General features: G+C 40.0%; 1 protein-coding gene across 10 annotated transcripts in view; it reads right to left on the bottom strand.

The window, feature by feature from the left end:
* Positions 1-19,399, bottom strand: part of SIPA1L1 (signal induced proliferation associated 1 like 1) — a 380,227-nt gene that overhangs the window by 125,273 nt on the left and 235,555 nt on the right. The window lies entirely within an intron of this gene.

Below are 19,399 nucleotides of genomic sequence, written 5' to 3'. Positions count from 1 at the left end.
GCAGACTTGAGGCCACCATCCACAATCACCAATAACCCTCAACTCGTGCCCAAGCTGTCCCCAGTCAGCTCCCCTTCTCCAAAGCAGGTATTTCAAATTCTCTCTGTTCTCCTTCAAACTCCCCCCCCCTACCCATCCATCTTCTCTCTCAATCTCAGCAGATAATGCTGTCTGTCTCACAAAGAAAATAAAAAGCCATTTCAGAAGCAACTGTCCTCATTTTTCACCATCAGAGACACACACTTACCTGGACTCAGACTTTTGCTTCCTTTCCTTTATAATCTGAAACCAGTATCCCCTGAATTCTGGCCCCGACTCCCTCACTGCACCTTCCCAGGGACGCTGATGCCAGATCACCCTCCCTGTACCTCAGTCTTCAGGTCTCCTTATCAACCTCCAGGAAAATCTCCCTTTTCTTTTCTTTCACAGGACACCTGAGAAGACGCCTAATTCTTCACTTTAGGATTCCTATAATCTGACTACCAGTGCACAGTTGCCAAGGTCAGCCTTCAAGTTAAAACAAATAGAAACTTTGGGTCCTTATCTTGCTCAAACTCACCATAACACAGTTGGTCCCTTCATTTTTTTTTTTTTTTGTCTTTTTGCCATTTCTTGAGCTGCTCCCTCAGCATATGGAGGCTCCCAGGCTGGGGGTCTAATCGGAGCTGTAGCTGCCAGCCTACGCCACAGTCACAGCAACACGGGATCCAAGCCACGTCTGCGACCTACACCACAGCTCACGGCAACGCCGGATCGTTAACCCACTGAGCAAGGGCAGGGATTGAACCGGCAACCTCATGGTTCCCAGTCAGATTCGTTAACCACTGCGCCACGACGGGAACTCCCCCTTCATTTTTTTCCCCCTAGAAACACTCTTCCTGGCTCCTCTGACGCCAGCCTCTCCTGATGCTCCTCCCACCACTCTGGCTCTTCTTACTGAGTTTCCCCTCCTCTTCCCATCTTGACTCTTCCATCCACTCTTGGAACTGCCCCTGCCATCTCAAGGTTGAGGACTCTCAAGAGTTCACTCGTCCACTCCAGACATCTGTAAGCCCTAGATCTTTACATCTAATGGAACTCACTGCTTGTTTGTCCCATGACACCTATAAAAGCGAACCTATCACCTTCCATACAAAACTATATGGCTCTTCCCACAATCCTACTTTCAGCAACTGCTCCCACATTCCCCAACGTGCTCACGCCAGACCCACTGTCATGCCCTGTAAACTCTAGTCCCTAGACAGCTCTCAAGTCCTCCTACTTCTTCTCCATCCCATTGCCACCGACTTACCCTCATCATCATTTGCATGGATGTTTCTGTCTCTTCTTACTGATTGGCTTTTACCCAATCTGTTTATACAGCAGACAGATGATCCTTCTAAGATGCAAGCCTGACCATCATCGAGTTTACACCTCTTTTGTGGTTTCCCACGGGTCCCTGGATGCCTCTCGTGGCTTCCCAAAGGCCCTTATTGCCTGTCACCAGCCTATCACTCCAGTTTCAACTTGGACCTTTCCATCATCCTTCTGAACTTCGAGAACCAACCACAGTGAACTTCTCAACTCGCTATGCCCTTTCTTACCCAAAACACTCTATCTAGAACATTCTTCTCACAACTCCTCTTTATTTGACCAACTCTCTTCCTTCAGGTCTCATCTGAAACATCAATTAGACATTCTCTAAAAGAGTGACTGAATACTGGAGCAAAATGAAAGTGTGTACTTTGTATATTAATGATAATACTTTATTTAAATAGTGTTAAGAATTCATAAAAATATAAATTAGGGAAACCAAATATTTAATATATTTCAACTACAAAAATTTTGAACGGTTACAACAGAAAAATGTAAACTTATAAAAAAACAAATATTTAACACAATTGTTTTGTATAAATTGGCAGATAAAATGTAGCGTTACTTGGTTTTAATTTTTTTGGCCATGCCCATGGCATGTGGAAATTCCCTGGCCAGGGACCGAACCTGAGCCTCAGTAGTGACCCAAAGCCACAGCAGTGGCAATGCCAGGTCCCTAGCTGCTAGGCCACAAAGGAACTCCCACTACAGTGTAATTTTAAAAAGAAACTAAACCCTACATAAAAATGAAGAATGTCGATTTTTTTAAAAGAAAAAAAAAAAAAGATCATTTAAACTTTTTTTTTCTTTTTCTTGTCTTTTCTATGGCCATACCTGCGGCACACGGAGGTTCCCAGGCTAGGGGTCTAATCGGAGCTGTAGCCGCCCACCTACACCAGAGCCACAGCAACGTGGGATCCGAGCCACATCCGCGATCTACACCGCAGCTCATGGCAAGGCTGGATCCTTAACCCACTGAGCAAGGCCAGGGATCAAACCCACAACCTCATGGTTCCTAGTCGGATCCGGTAACCACTGAGCCACGTCGGGAACTCCAGTTTAAACTTTTTGTTTATGTGTCATCATCAACACCTGGCTATATTTTTTTGTGATTTTTTTCCCCAGCTGTTGAAGAAGTACAATTCTGAGTTGGAGGAATGCTGATGAGATAATTATAAACTAACTTCTAACGCTTTCTTCAAACAAATCTATCTCTGGTATGATAACTCCAAGAAGATCTTTGAAAAATTATATGTGTGTGTGTGCAGAAACATCAATCTTTTTTTTTCTAATTGAAAAAGAGAACTAGCCATTGTTTCCAAGAGAGTATTTCCCTCTGCCTTTCATCTATTTCAGTTTTGTCAGTATAAATGGAGATTCTGGTCTGGTTTCCTGTGTTAAATTTAGTACTATCATAGTGAGACTCTGTTAAAAAAAGTCTTTCAATTTGAGTAAGAATTATTCTTACAATAAAATCTGGTTTTGGTCCACCACCCCTTATTTCTGCTTCTGAGAAAATTACACAAGTGTAGAAAAAAGCCCTTTCTACCTGAACACAACTTGATTCACTTCAAAATCCAAATGCAGTGAGTAACTCTCCCACATAGGAGTATGGTTCAGTTAAGTCACCCTAAATTGAATTTCTGAATCTTTAAACTGTGATCTGCAGATAAATGACTTTAAAAAAACCCCAAAAAACAAAAAACTAAAATACCAGCCTTTTAGGACTATCCTGAGTCTGGTCCTTCTGGCCTGTCCTTCAAGTTCACTGGACTGCGGTACTCTCCTCTCAAGACAGTCTTGGGGCAGCACGTGAGCACTGGCTCTGTGCTGCAGCATGTTTTTGTCTTCCTACCAGCCATCTACCTCCACCCTTTGCTGGCAGAGTTACCCATCAATTGCAAAGAGCTCTTCCAGCCAGACTCACAATCAGCTGTGTCTTTGCGGGGGGTAGAGGGGCGGAAGTGGAGGAAAGGGTACAAGGACATGGGAGATGCAGATGATAAGTTTTAAAGAAAGGCCAGGAAGCCTTTGATGATGAGAGTCAGAGGAAGGAAAGGGGATGAAAAGAGGAGGTGGAGACTCAAGCAGCGTGGATAACTCTGCTGATGGATGAATTGAAATACAGGTCTTACATACCCCAAAATAATCGTATTTTCATATGCCAGCACACTAGAATGCCAAAAACCAGTACTGCAATCACTCCATTAGGGGATATAATGCAGCAAAGTGAGGCACTTTTTTTGGCCAAGCACTCTACCTAACAGTCGCATCAACCATGAAAACACAGGCATCGCCTTCTTTATCATAGATGGGGAAACCACGATTTAGAGAGAGTAAGTCACTTCCCAGGCACAACTAGGAAACAGCAATATCAGAACTCAAACATATTATTTTAAGTACTGATTCCAAAGTTTATCTTGTTAGTGATTAGATATAACATTATCTTCCCAAGTGCTTCAAAAATTCTGTTATGAGTAAAAGACAGTTCAGTAAATTTTGATGCCTAAAGGGGTTAACCAGACAGATCACATGTAAAGCATTCTTCCTTGATATGCAGTACTGTCAAGATTTCACTGTGTTTCAAGGGAGAGTCATGTTTTATCCATATATGGTTGATTCCCTCAGCCTTCATTTTACATCTTTCAACACCTAAACAAATTTTTTGCCTGGCATTTTCTTATTAGTTCTGGTTCTTGAGTTTTAACGAGAATGGTACAAAAGGGTACTGATGAGTAGTTCTGCTATCTCTAGAACATTCCAGATAAAGAGCCATATTTTTTGGTTGACACAGTCACAATAATAAATAATAAAATTTTCACATTCTTGGAGAGGGGACATAGGAAATAGCTCAAAGCTCCAAGTATTTAGACCAAGCACAGTAATATCACCCGGTTATGAGCTGCAGATAAGCATGTAAGCACAAGGCAAACAAAGTTAAAAGCCTGGCATTTTAATTGTAAAGAAGGAAAGGAAAATAAAATCACAGGAGTTACAGGGCTTCAACCACCAATTTTTGGATTGCTTGTATTAGGTTTTATGATATGTGCGGGTTTCATATTAACATTTCAGTTGTACATTTCCCCAGAGACAAGCATAATCTGGACTGTGTATAATTATGAAGAAAAATACATTTTTCTTTTTTATAAATAATCTGTAAATTTATAATTCATGGCTTATAAGATTTCTTTAGAATTGTTAATTTAGAAATTTAAATAGAGAAAAGAGACTGACAAACACAAATCAAAGAAACAGAAGGCAAATAAAACAGCTACTATCTCAAGCCTCGCAAAAACAGCAACAACATATCTGAAGTGAAAAATGGTCCTTGGTAGGGCTGGAATACATTCATACACTGCTGGTGGTTCTGTGAACTGGTACCAACCATTTTGGACAACATTATAGCAACATATGTTAAAGTCACAAAAATGTTGACATGCTAATTTTTTTTTCTTTTTTTCTTTTTTTTTTTTAGGGCTGCACTCATGGCATATGGAGATTCCCAAGCTAGGGGCTGAATTGGAGATATAGCTGCCAGCTTACGCCACAGTCACAGCCACCCCAGATCCGAGCTGCATCTGCTACCTACACATCTCACGACAATGCTGGATCCTTAACCCACTAAGCGAGGCCAGGGATGGAACCTGCAACCTCATGAATACTAGGGAATACTAGTTGGGTTCATTAACTGCTGAGCCACAATGGGAACTCCTTGACATGCTAATCTTAATTACCCTAATTCACTACAGAGAAAGAGAACTGAAAACTTTTCCATTTCCTTTAGAAAAAGCATTTTAAGTCAATGTATGACAGGGGTGCTAAAGATACCACCACTAATCAAATGACACGGGCCTCAGATATCAGCAGCTTGAAGAATGGAATGACGACAATGTAACTTTACTAGCTGTAATTAAAATTATTTCACCATTATCAACATGTTAAACTATTTTTTCTTAAAATAGTTTACTTGCTAGGCTACAAAGTGGGCCAGCATCAGTGTAGTCAAAAACATGAACTCTGACCATCAATGTTTTCACTAGACAGAGAATCTGGATGAAATAAGAGGAAAACCACTCACCAAAGCAAATGCTTCTATAAAGCTGCTTATCTCTGCCTATTGAGTTCAATTTGTTCAGATGTTTTATTTTCGTGCAATTTATTACCTCTAGATATGACTAATAGCTAGGTTAGACAGAGAGGATAGAACCAAAGGGGGAGTTCCCATCGTGGCTCAACGAAAACAAATCCGATTAGCATCCATGAAGATGCAGGTTTGATCCCTGGCCTTGCTCAGTGGGTTAAGGATCCAGCATTGCCATGAGCTGTGCTGTAGGCTGCAGCTACAGCTCTGATTCGACCCCTAGCCTGGGAATTTCCATATGCCACAGCTGCAGCCCTCCAAAAAAAAAAAAAAAAAAAAAGGCAAAACAAAAACAAAAAAATCCCGAAAAAAACCTATAAGTTAGAATTAAACAAAAAAGAAAAAAAAAAAAGCAACACCAGCATATTCTGCTCTCAAAATGAAAACACAGGTTTGCCAAAGTGGAGGTAATAAGGATCCAACTGTTTAAAGAATGGTTCCTCAATGTGTCTAGTGCAAATTGAGACGTGTTATAGGTGTAAATTACACACCAGATTCTTAAAATATACTTACTACGAAAATCATAAAATATCTCGTTAATTTTTATATTGATTGCATGTTAAAATGATAATATTTTGTATATATTGGGTTACATAAATAAAATACACTAAGTTTAAAAAATAAATAAATAAAGGATGGCTCTTTCTGAGAAGAGCACTACTCAGAGGTTCTGTCCCTGGTCCCCAAAGGGCTCGTCATAATTATAAGGGTGGAGGTTGCATGAGAACCGAAGAGCCTAGGACTTTGCATCATAATGAAAAGCAGGTCAGAGTAATGGATGGGGACATTTACACAGGACTGGCCACAGGCCAGAGTTCTGTCTCAAAGCACTCAACTAAGCTTGTAATTACTGTTGCCTAAGAGTAACTGCCCACATTTACAAAGGGCACAGTACTCCGAGGTTCTAGTTCTTCTTTCCACAGGTAACTCTTACAAAATAGGGTGGTCTCTTTGCCAAAATTACATGAAGTTGTTAGGCTTAAAACCTCATGTAGTCCCCTAACTGGCCAACAAAAAGTAGCCTTTAGGATGAAGTAAAGTTGCCATGAATAAGCTGCATCCAAATGACTAAAGAAAAAGTACACAGAAAACTCTATGTGAAACAAAGGGAAAGAAAAGAGTATCGAAGCCAAGATGGGAGATTTTTAATTGGCCATTACCTATGACAATTAGTCAATAATATTTTTAAAAAATTCAATCTCACTAGTGATCAAAGGAATGAAAATATTTTGGAACTATAACAGACGTTCTAAAATAAACACTGTAAATACGCAAAGTAAGTGAGAAAATGTTAAATTTACACAGGCTTAAAAATATTAGCTGGACCTTTCTGGCCTAAGTTTTCTTAAGAACAATTTGGCCATAAAAATCAAGGTTCCTATACATTCCACACCATTTCATTTATAGGATTCTACCTATGTAAATATTTGGACACGCAAGGGAAAAAGTCACATAACGTTTTATGTAAGGCCAGAGGTTTTTAGACGTGTCTGTGGACAGAACTTACGGGGTCCATGAATTTGAATGAAAAAAATTATACCTTTATTTTCACTAACTTCTAAATGAAACATAGCGTTTCCATTGATTATAAATGAAGCCAACCAACTGAAGTAATATTAGCTTGTACATGTGACTTTAACACCAACAGAAGTCATGGGTATTTTCAAATCGTGTTCCAGTTGTTGCAGACATACCAAAGTATCGACTACACACATCACAACTTCGAAACGATGGTAGTTATCAGACCTGACACTACATCTTTTATTAACGCATTAAAAAGCACTGTATTCGTATGTCACAAAATTTTAAACACTCTTGCAATTGTATTTTAATTTGCTTGGTTTGCCTTGTACTTTTATGTATTTAAAAACATTATTCTAAGGAGAGTCTATAGATTTCACCTAACTGCCAAAGGGGTCAATGGAAGAAAAACAAAGAAACAAAAAGTATTTAGGAAGATCTGATATAAGTAAATGATTTGTAATAAGAAACTGGAAAGCCTGAATTTACAACAGCTAGAAAACTTTAAATAAATGGAACCACAAAAAAATATGTAAAACTGGAGTTCGTCGTGGCTCAGTGGTTAACGAATCCGACTAGGAACCATGAGGTTGCGGGTTCGGTCCCTGCCCTTGCTCAGTGGGTTAATGATCCAGTGAGCTGTGGTGTAGGTTGCAGACGCGGCTCGGATCCCACGTTGCTGTGGCTCTGGCTCTGGCGTAGGCCGGTGGCTACAGCTCCAATTTGACCCCTAGCCTGGGAACCTCCATATGCCACGGGAGCGGCTCAAAAAATGGCAAAAAGCCAAAAAAAAAAAAAACGAAAAGTAAAACTATACTTAATGATCATTAGCTTACTTAATGAGTTATGTGTTAAAAAAGATGAGAAATATAATCACTAGTAATTATGCATGATTAATTTTCCTAGTTCCAGTAGTTGCTAATTTTTCCATAATGAATATATGTAACTTTTATATCAGGAAAAGTTTTAATAAAAAATGCATTCAATTTGCAAATGGTCAGTGAGTATAAAGAATACTATAAAGCTTGCATGTTAACGTAACTGTTTACTTTTTTGGTCTTTTTAGGGCAGCACCCATGGCACATGTAAATTTCCAGGCTAGGTGTCAAATCTGAGCTGCAGCTGCCAGCCTACACCACAGCCACAGCAACCCCAGATCGGAGCCGCGTCTGCGACCTACACCACAGCTCATGGCAATGCTGGATCCTTAACCCACTGAGCGAGACTAGGGATTGAGCCTGCGTTCTCATGGATTCTAGTCAGGATTGTTACCACTGAGCCACAAGAGGAACTCCTGTGTAACTATTTTATTCTTTTTTTTTTTTTTGAGGGTCACAACTGTGGCATGTGGAGGTTCCCAGGCTAGGGGTTGAATCGGAGTTGTAGCTGCCGGTCTACACCACAGCCACAGTCACATGGTATCCGAGCCACGTCTAAGACCTACACCACAGCTCAAGGCAACACTGGATCCTTAACCCGTGGATCGAACCCGTGTTCTCATGGATATTAGTAGGGTTCCTTAACCACTGAGCCACGATAGGAACTCCTAATCTTAGTTAATACTAATTCAAATGCCAACGAAGATGGAAAAAAAAGTATTTACATACAAATGAAAAAAAAATTACAATGAAACACCTGTCTTTAACTCAATGTCTTTTTATTTTTATTTTTTAAAAATACCTTTCAAAAGTTTTTGTTTGTTTTTGCTTTTTCAGGGCTGCACCTGAGGCATAAGGAAGTTCCCAGGCTAGGAGTCAAATCAGAGCTGTAGATGCAGGCCTAGCCACAGCCACAGGAACATGGGATCTGAGCCACGTCTGCAACCTACACCAAAACTCACAGCAACACTGGATCCTTAACCCACTGAGCAGTGCCAGGGATCGAATCCAAGTCCTCATGGATACTAACTAGCCAGGTTCATTTCTGCTGAGTCACAACAAGAACTCCTAAAAGTTTTTTTTTTTTTTAAATATAATCCTTACCAGAAATATTGCAACAAGATGTCTGTGTAAAATGTTTCTGAAGAATCTGAAAGGAAGCTTCTCAGGAACAGAAATTCAGTCAAGGCAGAAGTCACTGCTGTTTGTGAGGGTGGGGACCATATAATGTGTCTCAAAATCTCAGCACAACCCACATACGTGCTGACTAACTGTCTATAAGAGTTGTTGGAAAAAAAAAAAAAAGTCGACGTTGCTTCTGCTGATGCTTCTACATCACTGAATGCTTCTATCTGACTCAAATGCAGTTAGGAAGGCGCCCTCCTTTTGCTGCCCCAAAATTCAGAAGTATGGCCTTCCTGTACCAAGAAGGAGGCCCTATGAGAAGATGATGAGCACACGAATGGGTACAGTAAAGAAAGTATTTCTGGAGCACCTACTTTTGGTGGTTCACTGGTGTCTGAAGTTAATGATGAGGCATGTATTTGAAAAATAGGTCACAACTTTATTATATGTTATCAACTTGTGCTAAAATAGTTGATCTAAATGGCCCTTATGATCTTGAGAGTGCAAAACAAAGAGCACAGAAATTAGTTGGGATGTAGGAATCAAGAAGTATGGCATTCACGGTAGATGCACCTTGACACAGGAAGTTGAGGAAGCATTCCCATTTTCATGTGGACGGCACCTATGTTAGCTGCTGTTATTGACTGTGCCTGAAGGGTTTTGTTTTTTACATTTTATCTTGACTGCTCTTGGACTTAGAGAAAAGTTGCAAATACAGCACAAGAAGTTTCCATACATATATCCCTAATCCAGTCTCCCCCAATGTTAGCGTCTTAGGTAACCACATATAAGAACAATTGTCATTAATCAGAATCAGGAAATTAACATTTACTAAAGACCTTACTCAAATTTTGCTAGTTTTCCCACTTATGTCCCTTTTTTGTTCTGAAATCTCACTCATTATCCTAACCTGCAATTAATTGTTATTATTCCTCCTTAGTCCCCTGAAATCTACTATAGTTCCTCTGTCTGTAACAATCTTTCACGATTGTGACACCTTTGAACAGTATTTACTACTGAATTCATGTTTGTCGCCTGGTTTCACATGACTGGACTAAGGTTATGCATTTTGGCAAGAGAATCACAGAAATGTTGTAACCTCGGTCAGTGCATCGTTTCATGGAGTCTGTGATAGGGACCTTGATTCAGTCCATTAAGGTGGCACTGTGGCAGGTTTCTGCACTGTGAAATTACTATCTTTCACCTTGTAGTTTACAAATATCTTCGGAAAGATACTTTGTGATTATGCAGATCCTGCTTCTACTCTTCCAACTATCATCTACTGATTTTAGCGTCCATCATTTGGGTCTAATAAGGCTTACAATAGCAGAAATCTCCATAATGCTGTTTTGGGTCTAAGGGGATCAACTGGTGGTCTTGGTTAATTTCCACAAAGCCACCATGACCACACACAGACTTGTCTGTGGTCTCATTTTCTGAAAAGAGAGGAAAAGGAACTGCAACATATTATCCAGTGTCTGGAGTATAACCCAAGGTCATATACACAGAGGTCTCTCCCTGCCACCACCTGACGCTCTAAATCCAAGACACACTGGCTCCTCAGCTCAATAAATGTTATACCTGCATCAGTACCATTCATTCAATCGTGAAGTATTTTCTGAGTCTGCCTAACCTATGGTCCTTGCCTTCAAGGAGTCATAGAAAGTGTGCGGCGGATACCAGGACACAGGGTGACTTCGAAGGCTAGGAGAGGCAGGGGGAATAACCCACTCTGATGCATGCATTGGGATGGGAGCACATAGAGGGATGCATGTGGGTTTCCAAGCAGCACCCAGTTCAATGCCCTCTCACTTGCCAGGGACACCTCCCTGGTAGGGAGTCTCGCTACTTTTCCAAGGTATCCCTCAGTCCCCTGCCCTGTTAAGAAGGGGCCAGCTAGGGAAAGAAACCCACAGTGCACCAGAGGAAGCCTGCTGCCCATATCAATCCTCCTCGGTCTTTGATGAGAAACGTGGCAAAGATGACTGGATAGCTATGGAAAACCAAGAGCATGGAAGAGAAAAAACAAGACAAACAGAAAATGCAACTCAGAAGCTACAGATCATTCAAGGGAAAGAACTTAGAAAAAAGTTTTTTAAATTAGTACCACTGGAGAAATGTGGGGCATATAAAGTTAAGGATATGAAAACCACAGGAAAACAAAAATAATGAGTTCCTGGGGAAGAAAACTACAATTGGTAAACTAACATAAAGTAAGAGGACTAGATACGAGAACAGAAAGAGCTACATACCAATCCCTTATGCAGAAGATAAAACTGATATAGAACAAAAATAAAAAGAAATTGAAATTACAAAAGAAAAAAAAGGAGGAAAAAACCAAAGGTTCCATCATCTATCAATATGAAGTTCCAGACAGAGCAAAGAAACTGTGAAAGAGTTTGCAGAATATTTTTTAAAAATCAGAAACAATTAATGTTCAGGAGCTCCTTATGTATCTTAACAGCACTAATGACAGACTGCAAGCACTGTGACAACAGGTTTATCTGCTTTTGTTCTCCTTAAAGCACTGTAGCCCGCACAGAGTAGATGCTTAATAAACATTATGTAATGAATGACTAAAAAACATATTAAAGTGCAGGTTGTTAGTTGTTAAAACTACTTTAACAAGATGAAGGGTACTCAGCAGTAGTATACTAGACAATAAACTTGTGTGTAAGAAAAGACATAGAAGATTACAAGTCAAATTATTGGGATGAGGAGAGGGGTCACCTTCTTCAATTCTACATCCTTAAATTTTCAAGTGAGCATGCATGTACTTTTGTTTGATTTGTTTGATTTTCTTCCATCCGAATGTAAGTTCCATGAGGGAGCTCCATTTTATTTCTCACTCCAAAGGCACAAACCTGTGCCGAGCCTGAGCCAGGCTCTCAGGCATACGTGGCAGTCAGAGAGGTGTAACAGCTACTATCTCCCTTCCAGAAGGGGCTTGCAACTCATTCAGCCATAAGATATACAATTGCCTGAAAGTCTCTGGCTGTAGCACCTTGGGATCCTTTGCAGTTTTCCAGCCTACCCACACTCTTCCTGGGCAGCCCCTGTCCAGGGACCAAGCATGCTGGGAGTGACGGGGCTCAGCTGCTACTGCCCACAATGCACCTCTCTAACCCTCATTTTTGCTCTATGGTGCTGGCTGAGACTTTTCAGATGTGCACCGTGGGCTGAGACTCCGGCCTTGCCCACTTTCGCTTTTTCTCCCTTTCACTTTCATGGCGCCAGACCTGTACTGTGCACTGACGCCCTTCCCTGCTAAATTCTGCTTCCTCCCCCATCTTCTTTTACAGGCATTAACCCCAAGTCCCTAACAAACCATTTGCATGCCTATACTGGCTCAACACCTGCTTCTCAGAGGACTCAACTGACAATGTATTTGTTACATGATTAAATCATAAATACAATCATGGAAAAGGTAAGTTGCTAGGTGATTAGTTTGTATTCAGCAAAGACAAGAGGTGGGATTTTGAGTAGGGCAGACCAGAGATGGAGCCCCTAAGACATCTCTTGCTAGTCCTGGGACAAGAAGCAATAAGGACCCAAAGTTACAGAACAGGGATGGGGACACAGAGAACAGGAATTTAGCAGCAATTCAAAGGTAGACTCAAACAGCCTTCCCAATTGATTGGAGGTTGAGAACAATGAAGAGAAAAGCATCAAAGAGGCTTCAGTGCTTCCAATACAAGTGACTGATAATAATGGTGGTATTTACAGCAGGAGGGCAATGATGGGGGAGGCTTGTCTTGCTTAGGGAGAAAAATGAAGAAGCCAAAACTTGTGTCCCAAATTTTGAGTTGCCAACTACATAACCCTCCAGGGTGGAAGCGGTAATAGCTGGTGAGAAATACAGCTAAAACTGGAGAGAAAGCCTGGGAATAGAGGTCTTTTATTTGGACATAAATGTATACTAATTACATTTTCTAAAAAGAATTATTATTATTATCATTTTTATTTATTTTTTTTTGCTGCACTTGTAACAAGTATAGTAAGTTCCCAATCCAGGGATTGAAAAATGAATCTTTTGAGGTCATTTATGATAAAGGAATTATGTAAATCATGCTACTGAAAAAGAAATAGGAACATAAAAGACAAAAGCAGAAGCAAATGTGTTATTAATGAGGTTGTATAGTTTTGAGCATCAAACTTGCTTCTGGGAGTTGAGGTAAAACAGGAGATACAGTAAAATAAACAAATAAAACAAGCAAATAAATAAAACACACCATCATCAGTATGGCAGGCATTGGGTAGCTACCAGAAAACAATTCCTGGCATTAAATTCTAAAATAAATGTCTCACACAGAATTTTTTTTTTTTTTTTTTTGTCTTTTTAGGGCAGCACCTGTGGCATATGGAAGTTCCCAGGTTAGGGGCTGAATTGGAGCTGCAGCTGCCAACCTACACCACAGCTCAGAGCAACACTAGATTCTTAACCCACTGAGCGAATCAACTAGCAATACATTCCTAGGTGAGTCTCTCAAGAAGTTATTTAGTGCCTGGCTCTCCCCGAAAAGGGTTAAATAACTACGAGGGATTGAACCCTCGTCCTCATGGATACTCGTCGGGTTCATTACCGCTGAGCCACAATGGGAACTCCTGCACAGAAAACTTTCTAAAGGACTGAAGAATTAGCACAGAGAACTATATTCAATATCCTGTGGTAAACCATAATGGAAAAGAATATACATATTTGAATCACTGTGCTATAGAGCAGAAATTAACACAACATTGCAAATCAACTATATGTCAATAAAATTTAAAAATAATGGGCTAAAGAATGATAAAATGGGCATTGTCTTCATCACCAGTTTTATTGCAAGAGAACATCCTGTTTTTATATGATTGGATCTTTACAAGATGACCCTGAATAAAGTCAAGTGGTTGAACAAATGTGCCTTCTGGCGGTCTAGCTTGATCTTAAAAACAAAACATAAAGAGGAGGAGTTGAGGCACATGTGCTTTTCACCAACTTTCACAAACCTTTGAACCGAGCTGGCTCAGGAAACGTGAAATCCTGAACACCCCACAGATCAGAGCTCAATCAGTGACGCACTGGGAAGAAAGGAGAGGATGCTTCTTTGCAAAAAAGCAGACGTGCAAACCTTCCTACCTGACAGCTCGTTGCCACGGGAAGCTCTGAGCAGCAATACATTCCTAGGTGAGTCTCTCAAGAAGTTATTTAGTGCCTGGCTCTCCCCGAAAAGGGTTAAATAACTACAGCGCAGCCTTCAAACAACTTCAGCACAGTTTATGTGCTCTCAGTAAAAAGTAAGAGACAAGGGCATTAAAGCAGTAAGTTATCACACACGTATAAACTTTTTTTGTATTAGTTTTGGCAGAAATAAACTGTTAAGTTCAAGAGCATAGAGTATAACATGGTTTAGCGGAGCAGACTTGCTGACTCGGGAGTTCATCACTTACCTGAAATATGACTGTCCAAAAAAACCTAAGCGCAGAATAACTATCCTTAAAGAACTCTGAGTTACGAGGCAAACCACAGCACTTTTCTCAAGCTTAATGTTGCTATACTTGCAGAAGAATTAAACAAACAAAATAAGCACAGATTTTTTACAAGTAAGTTTAGCTGTGTGCAGTTTGTTCTTTGATATTCTATATGTACCACACAATAATCCACTACAACTTACAACAGGTACTTACTGATGCTCATTGAACAAACTGGAACTTGAAGAATAGCTCCTGATAACAAAACCTGAGAATATGTCAGAGCACTAAAGCTGTCTCTTCCAAGTAGAAATGAACTTCAGTGCATATATTCTAAAAACACGCACATGTGGTGAGGTGGGGAGAGGTGGAAGTGTAGGAGGAGAAAGATGAACAGTAAAAACACCATCAAATCTGGTGGTTTAAAGTTTCAGAAGAATAATCAGGTGCCCGGCATTAGGCTTCCTTCCTTTCAGAGGTGGGAAAACCGTCTTAGATGAACTTCAGACCAGATAAGGGCAGTTGCTCCTGGCCACTAGGCAGCAGGGAGAGGCCCTTCCTTATCACAGGATCTTCAATAACTTGACTCTGAAAGTGACACCCCGCCTGGCAGCAGATAAGCCTATCAACACGTTTGATCAATGGAGCAACACACACCACTGACAAGGCAACCTACGGATCCTGCCTTTTCCATTAGTGCATCCTTCCGAATGGATTTCAGGGAGGACATGCCACAGACACTTGCACACTCAGTGCAAAACTGAAAAAGCCCAGTCCTGGAACTTTAATGCTGGTGACTACCTAAGTGAAAACTAAACAACAAAAATACATATGTACCCAAAGGGAGATGACCAAATCAATCTTAATGCTGTCCTACTGCCTAGTTTGTTCCTCTCTAGGAAAGATGTGGTTGTGTCCTTTACACTTATCACAATGACAACTTTGCCTCACGGCCCTATGAGTATTACGTGAGGAGGTCTGCATAAAGCACAGAGCAGTAACACGATAAACGTTGGCTATGGTATCAATGTCATTAAATCCTCGGTGAGTCTCAACAGAAACATCACACACACAAGCAAAACAGCGAAGAGAAGTGGGCAGGAGAAAGGAACAGAAAGAAGAAGAAGAAATAATACATAAATAATAAACAGTGAGATTCCTCTACTGAGCCAGCATCTTTCCAGCAACAGACTGGGCTTATACAATAGAGCCAAATATCCTCTAAAATCTAAATCTGCAAAATAAGGATGTTCATTAAAACAATGTAATACTAAAAAGTAACTGTGGTGTCACCAAACACACTTGAATTTTACACGTATGTCAACTGTAGAAGATACACTTCAGTAAAGTGAATTTTTCCCCCCAGAGACTTAAGAGGCATTTAAGTCAGAAATTCATTAAGTGGCAGAATGAAAAACACCTGGTGGTGAAGAAGCTGGTGTGATAAACAGGTCAGTTAGCCCTACACCCTGCTGCTGGGAGATACATTACATCTGACACGATGCACTCCTTTCTTAAGATGACCTGCTTCCAAATTCTGATAAAGAAAATTGGTATACTAAAAATCATAAGATGGCCAAAAGAAAAAAAAAAAAAAGTTCTTTTATGGCACAGCAGATTAAAGATCCAGCATTGTCACTGCAGAGGCTCTGGTCACTGCAGTGACAAGGGTTCAATCCTTGGCCTGGGAAATCTACATGCCACAGGTGTGGCCAAAAAGAAAAAAAAAATCATAAGACACAATTACTTGTCTAACTATATATGATGAAAAGCACAGATATCATATAATTTTTTTAATACATAGTTGTACTTTGAGGGTTCATTTCAGTTAATTTCAAATGATGTTATTCAGAGCCATAATTTGTTGTATTTTATCTTATTGTGACAAATGACCTGCCTGATTTGAAAATTCTAAGCTGTATGGCCTCAGAGAACATAGTAGATGTTCTCTGTAGCTGGCTTCCACTGGACCAGCTTCCTGGATTAACTGCTCTGGGTTCCCTCTGTAAACCACAAGGATAAATGCCCAGTGCAACTAGCAGGCCCTCTCTAGTGCCACACACACTTTCTTGCTCCCACTGGCTGGACTCCATGCTGACAGAGTCGGCTGTGTCTTCCCAAACCTACTTATGCCAGCTGACTTGTTATTGTAATTATGAAATTTAATTAAATATTATGAAAGCTGATGGAATATGAGTACAAGAGATAAATCTTGTTTCTATTAAAAACTAAACTGAAGGCTTTGGAAACACTTCATAAAAGTAAGTCATTAAAAGGGAAAGCTGTTGGATTAGATGTGGGGGAGACCTATAAAAAACAAGAAAAAATTCTGAAATCTAAGAATCTGTAAGATTCAGGTTGCTTTGCTAGTATCAATATGTTTTTGCTCTCATGATTTATACTCTCAATACAATGTAAAATGCAAAATAGTAGAATCACTGTCAAAGAAATGCCCTTAGCCTCACAAGAGTTTAGCAAATAGATTTTAATTATTACATACTTTAATGAAAGTAAAATACTTTGAGTATGTATGTTTTAAAGATTCCCTGTTGTAATGATTTTTTTCAATTAATTAGTTCCAATTATGTCAGATAAAAATGGTATTTTCTAAGGTCCAAATTAGAAACGATTTTGGATTACTTGTTCTTAAATTTATGAAGTGTTACAATCTAAACTGGATTACTCTGGAATATGAGTGTTCACTTTTTTTTGTTTTGTTTTTTTTGTTTGTTTGTTTTTGCTTTTTCTTGGGCCGTTCCCACGGCATATGGAGGTTCCCAGGCTAGGGGTCGAATTGGAGCTGTAGCCAGCGGCCTACGCCAGAGCCACAGCAACTCGGGATCCGAGCCGTGTCTGCGAACTACACCACAGCTCATGGCAACGCCGGATCGTTAACCCACTGAGCAAGGGCAGGGACCGAACCCGCAACCTCATGGTTCCTAGTCGGATTCGTTAACCACTGCGCCACGACGGGAACGCCAGTGTTCACATTTTTATTCCTAACTTTTGAAAGACAAAATACTATGAACACATTTTTAAAGATTAAAAACATATTCCTTCTTTTTAGTCTAATATAGTAAGAGCAGAGCACAGAAGTCAAGAACATGACTCTGGTCAGACACCCCAAAAGTGGAATTCTGGCTCCCACATTACTTGCTGCACAACAGGGCAACCACTTAAATCAGCCACCAACACTCCAGTTTTCTCACCTGGAAAATGCCATCAATAATGATACCTATACCACAGTGGGCATGGAGAAGTTGAAATGAGAAATGCATGTCATATCAAATGCTAAGTTCCTGGTACACAACATGAGCCCAGCGTGTTCATCACTATGATTTCACTGCCTGATAGGAAAAGAGCCTACTGCTACATAAATAATATGAGAACTAACACGTTCTCTCTTTTGTTGAAGTGTCAGTTCTTTAGGAAGATGGCCTCATCTACTGACAGCTCGCAGATGCCTGTGGAAAAATGCCACACGTATAGAAAAGCAGGGGTTTTCAGCGAAGAGCAGTTTTACCTCCTAGAGGACACTTGGGAAGGTGTGGAGACATTTTACTTCATCACAACCGGGGGCACCCACTGGCATCGAAGACCCTGGATGCTGCCTCACGTCCTATATCCTACATTCCTTCAATACACAGGACACCCCTCATCCCCAAAGAATCATCTGGCCCCAAGTGCCAAGATGACAAGGTCAAGACGCCCTGGAGCCTCAAGGACAGAATAAGACACAAGTAATTTCTAAAATCTAGTAATTTCTAATTTCTAGATTTCTGAGAAAATGAAGATTGCTTACAAGTGAAATTGGAATTTTCACTATCATATTGATTCTAGGACTTATGCTATAGATAGTTAAGAGACATGAATACTTAGCAACAAGATTCTTCAACCAATAAATCCTCTAGAATGGAGTCTATCATGTGATAACCTTATCAACAGTTTTTTTTTTTTTTTTCCTGAAGTGCACTGTCATAAAGCTGGAGTACTAGAATCAAGTAAGAGAAATGAAATGTCATTTGGAAGAATAAACTCATCAAGATTCAAAACCCCCAAAGAGTAGATGGGAAATCAAAACACTGCTCTAGTAGTTTGTATCCAGGGGGCGCTCAATGCAGAGGGGACTGGGCTAGCTAACGGAGCACAGGTGTGGGGTCCTTCCTCCCGAGCATCCTGTTTCCTAGCTCAGGTACCTGCATGACTTAAACTCATGCCTCAATTAACGATGCTGCTCAAAAACACGATTAGAAAGCTCTTAGGAGTTCATTTATATTGCTTTTCAACAAATCAGTCTTCTTAGAAGACTGATAAAGTGTAGATAATTTAAAATCCAACAATACAGGCATGTATTTCCTCCCCTAAAAAAGACCAGAAAGGAAATCACCAACAGGATAAAGATTCTTTCAGTCAAGTGTTTTTTACACTCAAATCTGGAAGACCTAGGTTTGATTCCTGGCTCTGAGAGTTTTGTCAACTCATATAATTAGTTCTCACTAAAATTCCTGTGACATGAGTAGAAATGTATTATAATTCTCATTTACTGATGAGACCACTGAAGCAGAAAAGAAATGGTCCCATACTAACTGCAAAAGTGCTAAATAAGTGAAGGGCAGCATTCAGATTGCTTTTGTAACCTTTAAAAAAGCTATATGTAAAATATTTTCAACTTTATATGACATGTATCCCCAAAGATGACACAGAAAGTCTTCTACCCAAATATGACAACTTCAACTACTAACATCAAGGGTTTTTTTATTTTAAAAAACCATTACTAGTTCATGGACAAGACATTTAATATATATATGAAAGGAGGAAGTAACTAAAAAAAAAAAAAAAAAGCAAAAGGAAATACACTGCAGCCAATAACTATTTACCTATTTTGCCACCAAGAAGGCATTCATGTAAATCTTATGTCACACTGCTTAAA

The sequence above is a fragment of the Phacochoerus africanus genome, chromosome 9 (genome assembly GCF_016906955.1).
Source record: "Phacochoerus africanus isolate WHEZ1 chromosome 9, ROS_Pafr_v1, whole genome shotgun sequence".
NCBI classification, from domain to species: Eukaryota; Metazoa; Chordata; class Mammalia; order Artiodactyla; family Suidae; genus Phacochoerus; species Phacochoerus africanus.
The sequence above is the reverse complement of the archived record's forward strand: the minus strand, read 5'-3'. Positions and strand labels throughout refer to the sequence as shown.